The 13,105-nt window shown below is 45.5% G+C and overlaps 1 protein-coding gene across 2 annotated transcripts in view; it reads right to left on the bottom strand.

The window, feature by feature from the left end:
- PRKCA (protein kinase C alpha) overlaps positions 1–13,105 on the bottom strand; it is a 385,206-nt gene that overhangs the window by 246,010 nt on the left and 126,091 nt on the right. The gene's annotated exons all lie outside the window — the stretch shown is intronic.

Here is a 13,105-nt window from a genome sequence, read left to right as displayed (position 1 = left end):
AAGTCTATAAAGTGTCCAGGGAAAGGATTCATAGATAATATAAGCTTCATATTTCAATTAAGTGATAGGAACAAGTAGAAAGGCCTTCAAGTCACTCTTCCCGGACAGCTCCAGGGGATGGCATACCTGTGCCCATGAAATTCACCTGTGTCACCGATGGAGACCGAGGATACCTTCAAGTCCAAAGCAGCGGTGAACAGTTCAAGTAAAGAATTAAGAGTTCCGTTAACACTTCCACCAGGAAAAATAAGGGCCCACAAAGATTATGGGTGATTGTAAGCAAAAATAGTTTAAAATCTGAATTGTTGATTTAAAATAGAAACCATGACATTCGAAAAAATCCCTGGGGCATTTGTACAGATTCATTTGCTCAGAATTATAAATGAGTTTAATAAAGTCAGAACTCTTAAAGGGTCCAATATAGAAGTATTATCAGAAGCTCAAAATTAAAATCCTTGACTTTGTATGTGTGTCCTACTTACATTGGCCGGTGCTTGCATTCAGGATAACAAGGACGATCAGGATAACAAGGTTTGTATAATGCTGGATTATACACTAAGGACTTTTCTCCGTCTTTGGTGGTGAAATGAGTTTTCTGGGTGGTATGACACTTGTGTGGGGACCTAACACTTGGAACCCTCCAGGGACCAAGAGCCCAGGGAAGTCACCTTTAGTATTAACCTTCACGAGGCTATTACTAATTGAAACATCACAGAGTCTGAGAACAGCAGAATCAGGAGACTTCTGCAAGAAGCCACCTAGTGGTTTTCAAACTGTGCTCCCTGGAGGCCTTTTAGGGGGATTGGGTGGGTGGGTAATAAGGTCAGGACTCGTCTCTGTCTCTAGTCTACTCCTGTTTAATTTCAGGCTACGGTTTTATTCTTAAGTCAAAGCTTTGGCAGTCGCATGAAGAGTCAACACCCTTAAACAGGTATCTGTTCAGCAAACAAGCCTTTTGGTTACAAACTGAAGGTCAAGGGCATGGCCAAGAGCCAGGCCTTTCTGGTATTTGCAATTTTATAGCTTATTTTGAAAATGGATCAGATGTAAAGTTGCATGTCTATCTAGTCATCCAGTCCTTCCAAAAAATCTCTGTGAAGCTCCTAGTAGAAGGGCCAGGAAGGCTGGCAGGCCTGTGAGGACTTTAGGGTTTTATAAAGCACAATCCTGAGGGGCAGTGGCTGCCCGGGGGGGAGATGGCGGCAATCCTGAGTTTTCAAGAGAGATGATGTGCTTAAGGGAGAAGAGGAATCCGCAGGAAAGCAGACACAGGGCCGGGAGAAAGGCAAGCAGACAGCCGGAAGCCTTGAAATAGGAAAGGTGGGAATGCCTCAAATAGGAAGTTTTCAACAGTCTCCCTCTCACAAGAAGTCAGGAAGTAGCTGAGACAAACCTATTAGATCAGGGACTGGAAGGTCATTGTCATGCACAGGTTGTGGCTTGGGTAGCTGTAAAAACAGAAACCAAATACAGGGGGCGGGCAAGAAAGGAGGTGGTAAAGAAACACAGGCAGTGAAGAGAAAGCATCCGGTTTAAATTCTGGTCAACCGATATTGAGCAACAGCTACGTCCCGGGCACAGTGCTAGACCCTGGAGTTTACGAAGATCAGTAAGGCTCAGGCACTTTAAACAGCTTCAAATCTAGTCGGGTGAACAGTCACAAACTCATCATTTCAAGATCATGAAGGACCGTCAAGTCTTCCCGATACGGGCGGGCTGTGAGCACCCAGGGAAAAGCCTCGTCTCCCAGCCTCAAGTTTCCGCAAGATTTGTGGCAGAAATGATGCTGTTGCCGAGGCTGAAAAAAGGACACGAGGTCGAGGGACTTTTTCTTACCACGATGGGCAGTCATCTGACAGAGCCTGCCGTAACACCCGATGTAAAAATATGAAAATAGGCACGGACTGCCTCTTGCAAACTACAGAGGCAGGTAGGTGGCCAGAGAAATCAAGCACTGATGGAAAGGAATGTGATTCATATCAGCCAAGAAAATATTACTCTTGGTCATGATTCACAGAAGGAAATTATGAAGTTGTTCCAAATATTTTAGTCAACACTCATTTCGGAATCTGGTGCCTTTTTTTCCCTTTTGGTCATGTAATTACAAAGCTCCCGTGGGTAAGTTAGGGAAAAGCGTTTCAAATTTAATGTTCTGGTTTGGCTTTGATTTCAGTCAATATCAAAATAGGGATGGGAGCAGTCTCAGAATTGAAAAGACATTTAAGTTTAGTTAGAAATGCAGGGCTTAATAAAAGCAAACGTCGTACCGCGTTACTTCTGAAATTTGAGGGGCAAAACACGGCGGTCGTTTTTAATTCTCAGAGATGAATACATGCAGAAGGGTTCCATAAATAAAGGTTTTCATTTTCTTGATATTCCATTGAGTTTATAGGACAAAAATCTGTTTGCATTATTATGTAAATTTCTACCCATGTAGCGTTTCTCCCTGCTTATCTTGGAGAACAAATCAAAAGAAGCCGTAATACACTAATTACCTCCCTTTTATCAAATATGTTGGGAACTAATAAAGCATCAGGGATGTGGAACACAACATAATTACAAAGCAATGAGGCTACAAGTTTCCAAAAAGGAAATCTGAAAGTGTCTAGGGGATTCCAAAGCCCACAGGTAACAGCGGTGAGCACATGGGGAAAGAAGAAGATGAAGGAACTGACAAGAGTTTTCGTACAAATAAGGACATCAAGCATAGACAGAGGCAGAGAAAAAATGAAAATTAAACCAGAAATCAACGTTACAAAACGAGTAGGTTACACTGATGAATGCATGCCAGAAAATAAGGCAAAGGGAATTAATAAAGGACTTGTTATCCAGCATTTTAAGATCAAAGGGCTTTTAAAATCTATACTTAGCCACAATGCCTCAAAAAACCTACATTTGACAATAATCACAATATAGAGCTATTTACTGATTTTTTGTTTTTTAACGTACATGTTTTTGCATGGGGAAGAATCTGCAAGGATATGGACCATAGTGACAAAGGGACTGTGTCTGGGATGGTGTTTGGGAAGATTTAATTTTACTTTTTTGTTCATCTGCATTTTCTAATTTTTTCAACCATTAATGTATTAAAAATATAACTAAGATGTTTACAGCACGAAGTTGCAAAATTGTAAAGTGTTTTGACACTTAAGAAAATTACTTAGTGCATATTCAGAATTAAATTTGTTATATCGTATGCCTATCAGGTATTTGAATACAACTGCATGACTCATGCTGCTGGGTGGGCAGCCATGGGGTTTGCACAGAGATTAGAAAACAACTCAAATATGCTTGAGGACAGTGACAGACAAGCACAAAAACAAAAAAAACAAAAACCCAAAAACAAAGCATAAAAGTGTTAACATCTAATCTTTGCTTAAAAACCTTTTGTTCCGCCGTAAGAAAGGATGAGATCTTGCCATTTTCGACAACATGAACAGACCTACAGGATACTACGTTAAGGGAAGGAAGTCAGAAGAACAGGTACCATGTGATTTCGCTTATATGTAAAATCCAAAAACGATGAACAAAAAGCAGACTCAGACCTATAAATACAGGCAACAAATGGATGGTTGGGGTGGGGAGAAGAGGGGAGAGGTGGGCAAACACGGGTGCAGAGGAGTGGGAGATGCAGGCTTCCGGTTACGGAGTAAGTCATGGGAATAAAAAGCACAGCATAGGGGATACAGTCAATGGTATTAAAATAGCATTGTATGGAGACAGGTGGTGGCTGCACTTTTGAGTCCAACACAGCTACACTTGTGAATCGCTATGCTGTACACCTGAAACTAATGTAACATGGTGTGCCAACTATACTCAAAAAATCAGTTCCACACTTAGCAATTATTTTGAATGATGAGAGATTTGCACAAAGACGTGTGGCACAGATGCTTCGAACCACATTATACAGAATATCGGAGACTGGAAAGAAGCTAAGAGTCCAACAGAGGAAAAGTAGGTTAGCAGGTGTCCATTGGATACATGTAATTACTCTACAGCCATAACATCTATGGGGTAAGAGAATATTTACCAAACAAAGCAGGTAAGCATCTAGGATGTGTTATTAAATAAAAGTAAAGGTGGCTACAAAATAAAATGGTAAATATTTAAAATGCATGTCACTATTCAACCCATTAATGAGGGAACCAGTAAGCCGGTAAATCTGGTTCGAACAGAATCAAACTCTGGCAGAATTAGAGTTCACCAAGAAAGGCATTCTGGGAAAGGTTGGCTGTGGGAACGGAAGTGACTGCTCACGGGATAAGGAGGTTCTAGAACGGACTATGCTGGTAGCTGCACAATTCCACGAATATTAGAAACCACTGAATTGTTCCCTTTAACAGAGTGGGCTGGCTATACATACAGTGAATTCTATTTCAAGGTTTTCTTTTGCTGTTGAAAACTCACATTTTTCTTTCAGTTTCATTGGAATACAACGGACATCCAGCACTGTGTAAGCTTAAGGTCTACAGAACTGACTTACACTGTAAGCTGACCACCACAATAAGTTAACACGCGTCATCTCGTGCAGACACCAAGAACGTTTTTCCTTATGAGAACTTTTAGTTGTTTTTGAAATGCTAAAAATCAAACAAAAGCAAGTAGAACACTCTCAATCCTTGGGTGGTCTTGCAAGCAATGCCCCCGTAAAACACTGCAAGGACAGGCCGTTCACCTTTAGGACTCATTTCCAATATTTTAAATCATTTTCTTAACATTGAAATGGTATCTCTATGCCTTTTGAGATGGTCTTTGGAACTATCGACAAGACTAAGAAAAATAGAATGAAAAAAACTGAAGTAAAGACAGAACCTGGCTAAGAAGGAAATCGAGGACCCCAAGAAACAAGGCAAGGCTGGGGCCCTGGAGGCCACCGAGGGGGGCAGTCCTTCCTCTCCATTTCCTACGAAGAGAGAACACACACCAGGGAATCCGAACGGCAGCCCCTTCCACAAAGAGGGAACAGGACGAGCACCAGCCAGCACCTTAGCACCCCCTTCCAACCCCCACTCCCTCCACCCAGAGGCCGGACACTGACAGAACCTCTGCCCAGCTGATCTAGACCAGGCGTGCCTTGGCTGATGTTCTCGCCCAGCTTTCCAAAGCCGCCCTCTGTGCCCAGGGCCTCCCCTAGGTCAGACATGTCAGGGAGCCTGGCTAGACAAGGGGGAGGAGGTGCCATGCTACACAGAGGCACAGGCCCCGAGGGACAAGCCAGCAGAACTTGGACCCAGCACCCTCTCCACCCCAACAGCTGAAGACCCCAAAAGTGTGTTAAGTCCCAGGAGAATCAACTACCAAGGAAGGGAGTCAGAAACCACAGCCTCTTCCGTCCAGATGTGGCGCAGAATGAGCTAAGATTATATAAGGGCCCACAAGTGTGAAGGAGGGTTCCTCAGCAACAGGCATGCCTTCAAACCCTCACCTGCAGCAATCAAAACCCTCATTCCACGGACGTTAGTCAATACCTACAATGTGCAAATACCTGTGTCCATGAAAGATGCTTCCTGACAAGCAGACAAGATAAAATGTATCCAGTACGGATGTGAGTGGAGAGGTGAGGGTAACAGGATTTATCTTCTGTGAACCCACAGAAGGCAAGTTTCCCAAATGGGGGGGGGGGATTAGGAAAGATAGTACATACCCTAACTGACAAAATTAGAAACCCAAAGGAAAAAAAAAAAAAACCCATAGCTAGACCAGGCTGATTCCACAAACCAGATGCTAATCAAGAAGACATCAAACAGTAAGGACAATTCAAATTCCAACATCCAGCTTCAGCTCTGTAGAAATAGAGCTCAACAGCACAGATGAAGACAAAGGCACTTTGATACAATCAATTAGTATGGATGCCAAAAAAATCAAGAGGCGGCTGCATTAACAGATGTCTACAGTCTAGAATGGAGGAGGTGAGAGTTCCATACAAGCCTTCATTCCTCCTGAGACATGATTCAGGGTTCCAAAAGTTCCCTTATCATAATGCTTGCAGTCTCTTTGGTTTAAGGGAGACTTCAAACCACGTCCTAAAAAGAATGGAAATCCACCTGAAAGGGAAGTCTTAGCCTGCAATGTAGCTTTCTGCAAATATTTGAAGGTCTGCTCTTTGCAGGAAGGATTAAGCTTGTTCTGTTTGTCCCTAAAGGATGGAAACCCTATAGGACCCAAGAGTGAAAGTCATAGTGGGTCAGATTTCAGCTAAGAGCGGATGATGTAAGGGCTATCTGAGAACGAAGGAGGCCTGTGGAAGCACTAGGGATCACCGGAGCTGTTCGTTTAGGCAGAGCATGGAAAACTGCTCTCGGTGAACACCGGGGGAGGCTTTCAGATACTCTACGTGACCCGGAAGACACACACATTTTACAGTTTGAATACGCACCCTAAAAATCCCAAAGCAACCACATTCTACCAAAGCAACTAACTGCAATAACCCTATTTATAAAAACATTTGGTTCCTACTAATCATTTAAGTTACAAGAAATGAACTTCTAGCATGAAACACACATCTAAAAGAAGACTCTTCAGGAAAAAAGATTTCCAGGGATGGGATGGTCTCGCCAGCACGTTTTAAAGCTCATGGTGGAATGAGCATCTGGAAGCTACAAACTTGGTCCTTTTCCATCTGACTCATTACAGCTACGAGACTCACGTGCGCTGCGGCCCCAGGACACAGCTACCCTCAGCCGTTTCTCAATAGTGTAGCTGAACAGTTGGTACTTTGGCAATGTGCAGAATGACAAGCCTTTTGACTTGACGGACTCCTCTGCTGTATTCCCAGGCAACATTCCCTGGCATCAGGCAGGAAAGCTACATGCCAGGAGTCCAGGGCCCCATCCAGTTTTAAAGCTCTCACGTGTGGGGTGCCTGGGTGGCGCAGTCATTAAGCGTCTGCCTTCGGCTCAGGGCGTGATCCCGGCGTTCTGGGATCGAGCCCCACATCGGGCTCCTCCGCTGGGAGCCTGCTTCTTCCTCTCCCACTCCCCCTGCTTGTGTTCCCTCTCTCGCTGGCTGTCTCTTTCTGTGTCAAATAAATAAAATATCTTTAAAAAACAAAACAAAAAAACACAACTCTCACGTGTGCCCACACACCTACACAAGACAATGTCACTGGAGATTTCTGATCATGTCGATGGAACACTGATGTTATTTCTTCCTGACCCGGGCATGCTGCTGAAGGATCTCCACATTAAACTGTATGGCGTCAGGTTACTTGAACGGGGTTGATGACATGAGAAAAATCAATATGAACACCAGTCTTCATCACACTCTTCCCAAAGGACGGAAGGACGAGGAAGCAGAGCCAGAGAGAGGTAAACTGCAGAGTCACACAGTTAACACGCAAGGAGTCAGAGTTCCAACCCTGCCTGTCTGGTTTGAGGGCTCAAAGTTTTTACCACATGCTGCTGGGCACAGAGTAAGCTCCCCCACGATCACAGCTACTCGGGTTATGATGTGGTGGTGCTCGGGGCATTATCGTGCTCTAATTTCCCCACCATTACACTTGGATTTGAACAACAGTAGGATGGGAGAGGTCTGGCTGGACAGAGGGACTCCACGGTGACTGAGGGTCTGGGCACCAAGGTGTTCTCTTTCTGAAGGTCCGGTGTTACAGGGAAGGTGCCGGAGCCCAGGTGTGAAGACCAAGTCCTGAAAAGGGCAGGGCAGCTCCAGCAGAGAGGGAGAGATGGGGAGCAGTGTTCCAGGTGAACAAGCTGGGACAAGCCCATGTGGTCAGCACAGGTGGGACGGAGCAAGGTAACTGGAAACCCAAGGTCGGAGGCCAGTCACAGTGAGACTCCTGGGCCAGGGCAGACGGAGCAGGTCCAGGCACCACAGCTAAACGAACCCAATGACTAGGTGGAAGGACCAGATAGTGGGGGGACGGGGCCTACCTGTACAGTTAAGTAAGAACATTTGATGCTGGAGCAGGGGAAAATGGAGGATGGGTGACACGAAGCAGGCATTTCTCCCAGCTCTGGGCAACAGCCTCCCCAGTAAGAAAGGAGCGGAAGAAGTGTTCTTAAAGGCTCTGATGTCAGCCTGGCCAAGAACAAAAGCTGCCCCTTCGCGACCCATCAGGCAGATCTGGGTTCAAGCACCTCAGACGGTGGCAGGAAAAGCTACGACCTCTTAAAGAGGCACCAGCTTCTCTGAAAATTGAAAAGTGACCTGCACTCATTGTGCACCTAACCGGATTCTCCTGCTACTTTACATCTGGGATCCACACAGGAGCCTAAGAGAGCGCTGGGCCAGTTTTCCAAAAACCCCTTTTGCAGGAAAGTGCCTGGGTGGAGGGGGGCGGGTAGTTGTAGGCTGAAGGCACTGACAGGATCTGGAGTCACGTTCATTTGAAGACATTCACTCCAAGCAGCCTGCCCTCAAACTCTGCTGACTCTTCACTTCCTTTTTGGCAACCAAGCGCTAAACCCGGGAAGTAAATATGAGGTCAATTTTGTGGAAACACCTGATAATGGATTTCTGTTCCCTTGACAAAAAAAAGAAAATTGGAGATATGCTAACAGGATTCATGGGGTATAAGCAATGATGTAGACTATTTTCGCCCTGCCACCCCCGATGAGCAAACACAGGATGTCTGCCTGTGTGTGGCTGTGGAAGCTGTGAGCAGGCGTGACCTCCTTCCCCTGGCGATCACAGCCCCTGGAAGCAGCAAGGCAAAGCCTGGACCGTCCAGGAGCTATCAACCACCCCCACCTCGGGCTCCCTGGAGGCTGCCTCATTGGTTATGAACAGAACTTAAGCCTTACTGATCGCACAGATCCATCCAATCCTGATTCTTCTGCTTCCTCATCTTTCCTCTCAAAATCCCGTAGGGCAGCTGAATACGTTTGCCCTGAGCTGTACAGTGATTCTCAACATAAGCCATTTTTTCACCAGTGGTCAGGCGCCAACTTAACCACGTTTCATGAAACCAAGTGAGGACAGGATGGGGAGAGCAGCAGGAAAGACAGGTTTCCCTCCGTGCCTTTAATAAATCAGATTTGATTTCTACCTTTTCATGTTTAAAAAGGAACGTTCACTGTTGTTTTAAATGCCTGATATAGAAAACTTAGGAAACGGTCCATTTTTTCTAACACATTCAGACGCCCCAGTCTGAAAATAGGTTTTATATGGGCTCTGCCTAAAATCCCAGAGGGATGAAAATCATTGCTCTGCTCTGGGGTGACAGTATTTTCCTGTGACCATCCTGTCTGTAACACATTGTTGCAACTCCATTCCATTCACTATACCTTTACTGGGTATCTGTGCTGTACCAGACCCCGGCCCTGTAGGAAATGAATAACCCGAGGGAGTTCATGAGCTAATTAGCAAACACGCGCTGGGCAATGATAAACACTCTGAGCGGTCCAAGTTGTCAGCGGTGGCTACAATCTATCGCCCTGAGAACAGAGTGCAGAATATTTGATACAGAGCGCCCCATCTTTCTTTGCGTTGTATTACTGATTGCCACCAACACAAAATAAACTTTGCTCTGGTAAATGCTCTCATGGGAATGAAAAAATTAGGGAAACGAATTATTAGGTCAGCAAATGCAAGAAATGAATCTGAAGTTTCAGAAATTAGAGAGTATGCCCAAAACAGGGTTGAAGTTCATTTATTCACTATATCCCCACGCTCTAGAACGCATGGGACACTGTGTGGAAACATAATCAACTGAAAACACAGGTACCAAATGCCGGCCAAACGTAAGGAAAGCTTTATGAAGGTGTCGCCCCCCTCATCTGAAACCTAACCTTCAGGGTCATCTAATGAAACACATACTAAGTTAGAGCTGCTAGTTACCGAATCGGCCGAAGAGGGCGAAGCCAACCGAAGACTGCTTTTGTGTCTTTTGATTTCCTCTGTCCCCTCACCTACTCAAGTCGTGCAACACTGGTTTCAGGGCTGCACTGCATTACTTCTGCTGGTCTCCCTCAAAATTACATCCTAGAATATCAAGTCCTTCAAAAGGGGACGTCCCGGTATTGAAAGGAAGGGCTCACAGGACCCATCAGGTCTGAACGGTGTGTCACGCAGGGAATTACCAGGTCTGCACAGATCAGGTCCCGAAAGCCAGCTGGGGCCAGGGAGCTCCAACTGCGTTTCAGTCTCTGCCCTGTAAAAATGCAAAATGGTTCAGGTCCATTAAGCATCAGTTCTGAAATATGTCAGGGGAATTTCTTTCTTGGCATGTGATAGGTTTCACATGAGAGTTTCATTCCCGTGGCCTCTTCCTGGGACCTGCAGCCAAAATTTATTTCCTCATCCCAAAAAAGTCTGTCCCGGAAGAAAAAAAAAACCACCCACCACACAGACAGCATGCTTCAACAGACACATACTGTTGCTGCCTAGAAGACCATGATCCTTCCAAGTCAACTTGAACCTCCCTGATAAAAAGCTACACCAACTGTTCCCTCATAGGCCTTTAAGTTCACAGACACGCACACAGATCCTGAGGTTTTTGCTTCCTCTAAGCCTTGCCCCTGGGCTTGGGCACTCCCCCCCCACCCTGCCAACTTCCCGAAGTTTCACTTTCCTAAAAACCACAAATGCTTGTACTTAGGGGCTGGGAGACTTAACCCAATCGATCACAGGCATCTATGTCAGAAACAGTCTGGGCTACTAGACTGCAAGCTTGTATATTTGCAGACAACTTATCCCACCTCCAAATGCTGCCTCAATAACCCGACAGAATGAGGCAGCTTGGCGAACAACTGGTGAATGTTCTTTAAAAGGCTTCACAACCTAACGAGTCTCTGATTTACAAAATCACATGATTTGTATGAGCCCATGAAGATAACATAGAAGGATAGATGAATTGTTTGACAACTAGACCAAGGGTTCAAAAAAAAAAAAAAAGAAAAAGAAATCAAGACTGCCTTTGCTAAGGTGCTATACTGTGGTTATCACTTGGTAGAGGAATTGTATTTGTTTTCAGTATTATTAATTTCTATTTCATCTTTTATCCAGTGAACGTGTGTGACTCGAAACAAAAAGCAGAGCTCCCGTTACCTGGCCCTACACGTCATCACCCTGGCTACAGAACAATGAGAGTGGGAGAACTGGGCTCCAAGCAAGCCCTTGTGAAGTGACAGGTCAACCTATCTTCAGTAAATCTGTGGATCCCAGCTGAACACGTGGAAGCCAGTGGATAAAGCCCATGTGTTCCCACCCTCCCCCAGTGTGGCCAGCTATCAATAGGGTGTGCTCCCTAGCAGTCTTGAGATGATGGGTGACTAGAAGTGGCCCCCACAGGAGGAAGAGGGGGAAACTACCCACAGGGACTCTCCTGCATTTGGAGACGATGCATCTGCAGAGGAAGTGGGACAGCGGGGCCTGATAGAGACTCTAAAACGCCATCCTCACATCCTTCTTGGTGCTGACTAGCCAGAAAGTCTAAGTGGAAAGTGATGATCCCAGAAGGGAATGGAGCTGTGCTAATTTCTCTCCACATTTCTGCTTGGAAAAGAACAAAAGCAGAGAGAGAGAACTGCAAAACAGATAGGGATGGTCACAGAGGGAAGGAAGAGGAACAGGTGAATGAGAATCTGGGCTTTTCTTGCCACCAACACCCAGAGTTCTCTCCCCCCAGTCCTCCCTTCCCACCTCGCCCTCCTTCCTGGACAGTCCACTTTGGGGCTCTTGCTGAATGATGCCATGGCTGTTGGCTTTCGGAGCACATTCCCCCACGTGAACTGTGAACAACTCTGGGCATTTATTCCAGGTCAGCTGCCCATTGAAAAGTGCACCAATAGGTCAGAACCCAATACAGTGGGATGCTGGTTTCTTAGCTAGACACGCTCTGTCACTTGCAAGTGTTGGACCTTAGGGAAAATAACACGAATTTTAATTTTCCAGGAAAGAAAAATAAGCCTTCAGGAACGAGTCAGCCGGCTGCTTGCAACGTGCTGCACTGAGGTAACGACTGTGAGCTCAAGACAGCCAGAGACCCAACCAGCCACAGGGACGGGAACTTGGGGTTCCGCAGCTGTAGAAAGTCACTGTGATGTGGCCGTCAGGACATCTAATAGGGTAAACGACACAGTATAAAGCCAGGAAAGAACAAAGTCATTGTACAGTTTTCCTTTCTGGAGGCCAAAAGAGCAAACAGACAATATGTCCTTTATGTGAAACACTGTTGCTTCAGAGGTATCACACCTTCACCGTGGGTTGTAGCTGATCAGAAGTAAAGTGATGTGCCTGTAGGAGCCCAAAGAGCTCCTGGAAGCAGCATGACAGCAGTTAGTAAGGAGCTAGTGGACGGAGCAGCTCTTCTACCCCACACACGCACAGGGAAAGGAGGCCACCCACACGGACACACGACTAAGAGACAACCGTCCCATCAACACTGCTCAGAGTGAAGAGAAGGCTTTGAAGAGTGAAACCACAAAAAAATGAATTCAAAGATGCGCCGGAGGAGGCCACAATTCACTACAGGGTTCTTTCTCTGCAGAACAACAGACTCGCCGAGCTAACATAAACCGTTCAAGCATTTTGCTCACAATGAAATTTAATGCATCGTTGAGTCAAAAACCCTCGTTTACAGAGGAGAAAGCAGAATCCGTCAGTCATGTCACGTGAGCATTGAACAACTCGAGGTTAGCCCCATGAGATCTGCTTATGTCGCACGAAACATAAGCACTGTTAACATCACTCCATTCAACACACTGGCATCCGGGAGCCTTAACTGCTCATTGTAATAGGGTCGGCGGCAGGCTATGGCAGAAATCCAAGTTGGTAAGCCATAGTATGCACAAAAAGATCTCTCCAGATCTCCTCCTTTGAACCAGGCAAGATGCGGAGTCATCCCTCTCCAGAATTCTCAAAGAAAACAAGGATTTACTAAACAGAGAGCCAACCTGTCATGCATGTTTTTAGGGGAAACAAAGCAGTCAGTAAAGAACTCCAATGTTGGTACAGTTTTGCTATTTAAAAAATTTCTTGCTACAATGAAAAATGAAGGTATCCAACGCGACTCTCAAGTTTAAACCCAAGACGGGAGTAATTTTTTCTCTACGAAGTAAGAGGTCACAATTCAAATTCCCATACTGACTTCCCTTTCTTGACCCCAGGGGTGAAGAGCCTACTTGGGGTACCCTGTGTGTACCCC

Source organism: Ursus americanus, chromosome 23 (genome assembly GCF_024610735.1).
Source record: "Ursus americanus isolate L20-20 chromosome 23, mUrsAme1.1.p, whole genome shotgun sequence".
Taxonomy (NCBI): Eukaryota; Metazoa; Chordata; class Mammalia; order Carnivora; family Ursidae; genus Ursus; species Ursus americanus.
Note: the sequence above shows the minus strand (reverse complement) of the source record. Positions and strands in the feature narration are given on the sequence as shown.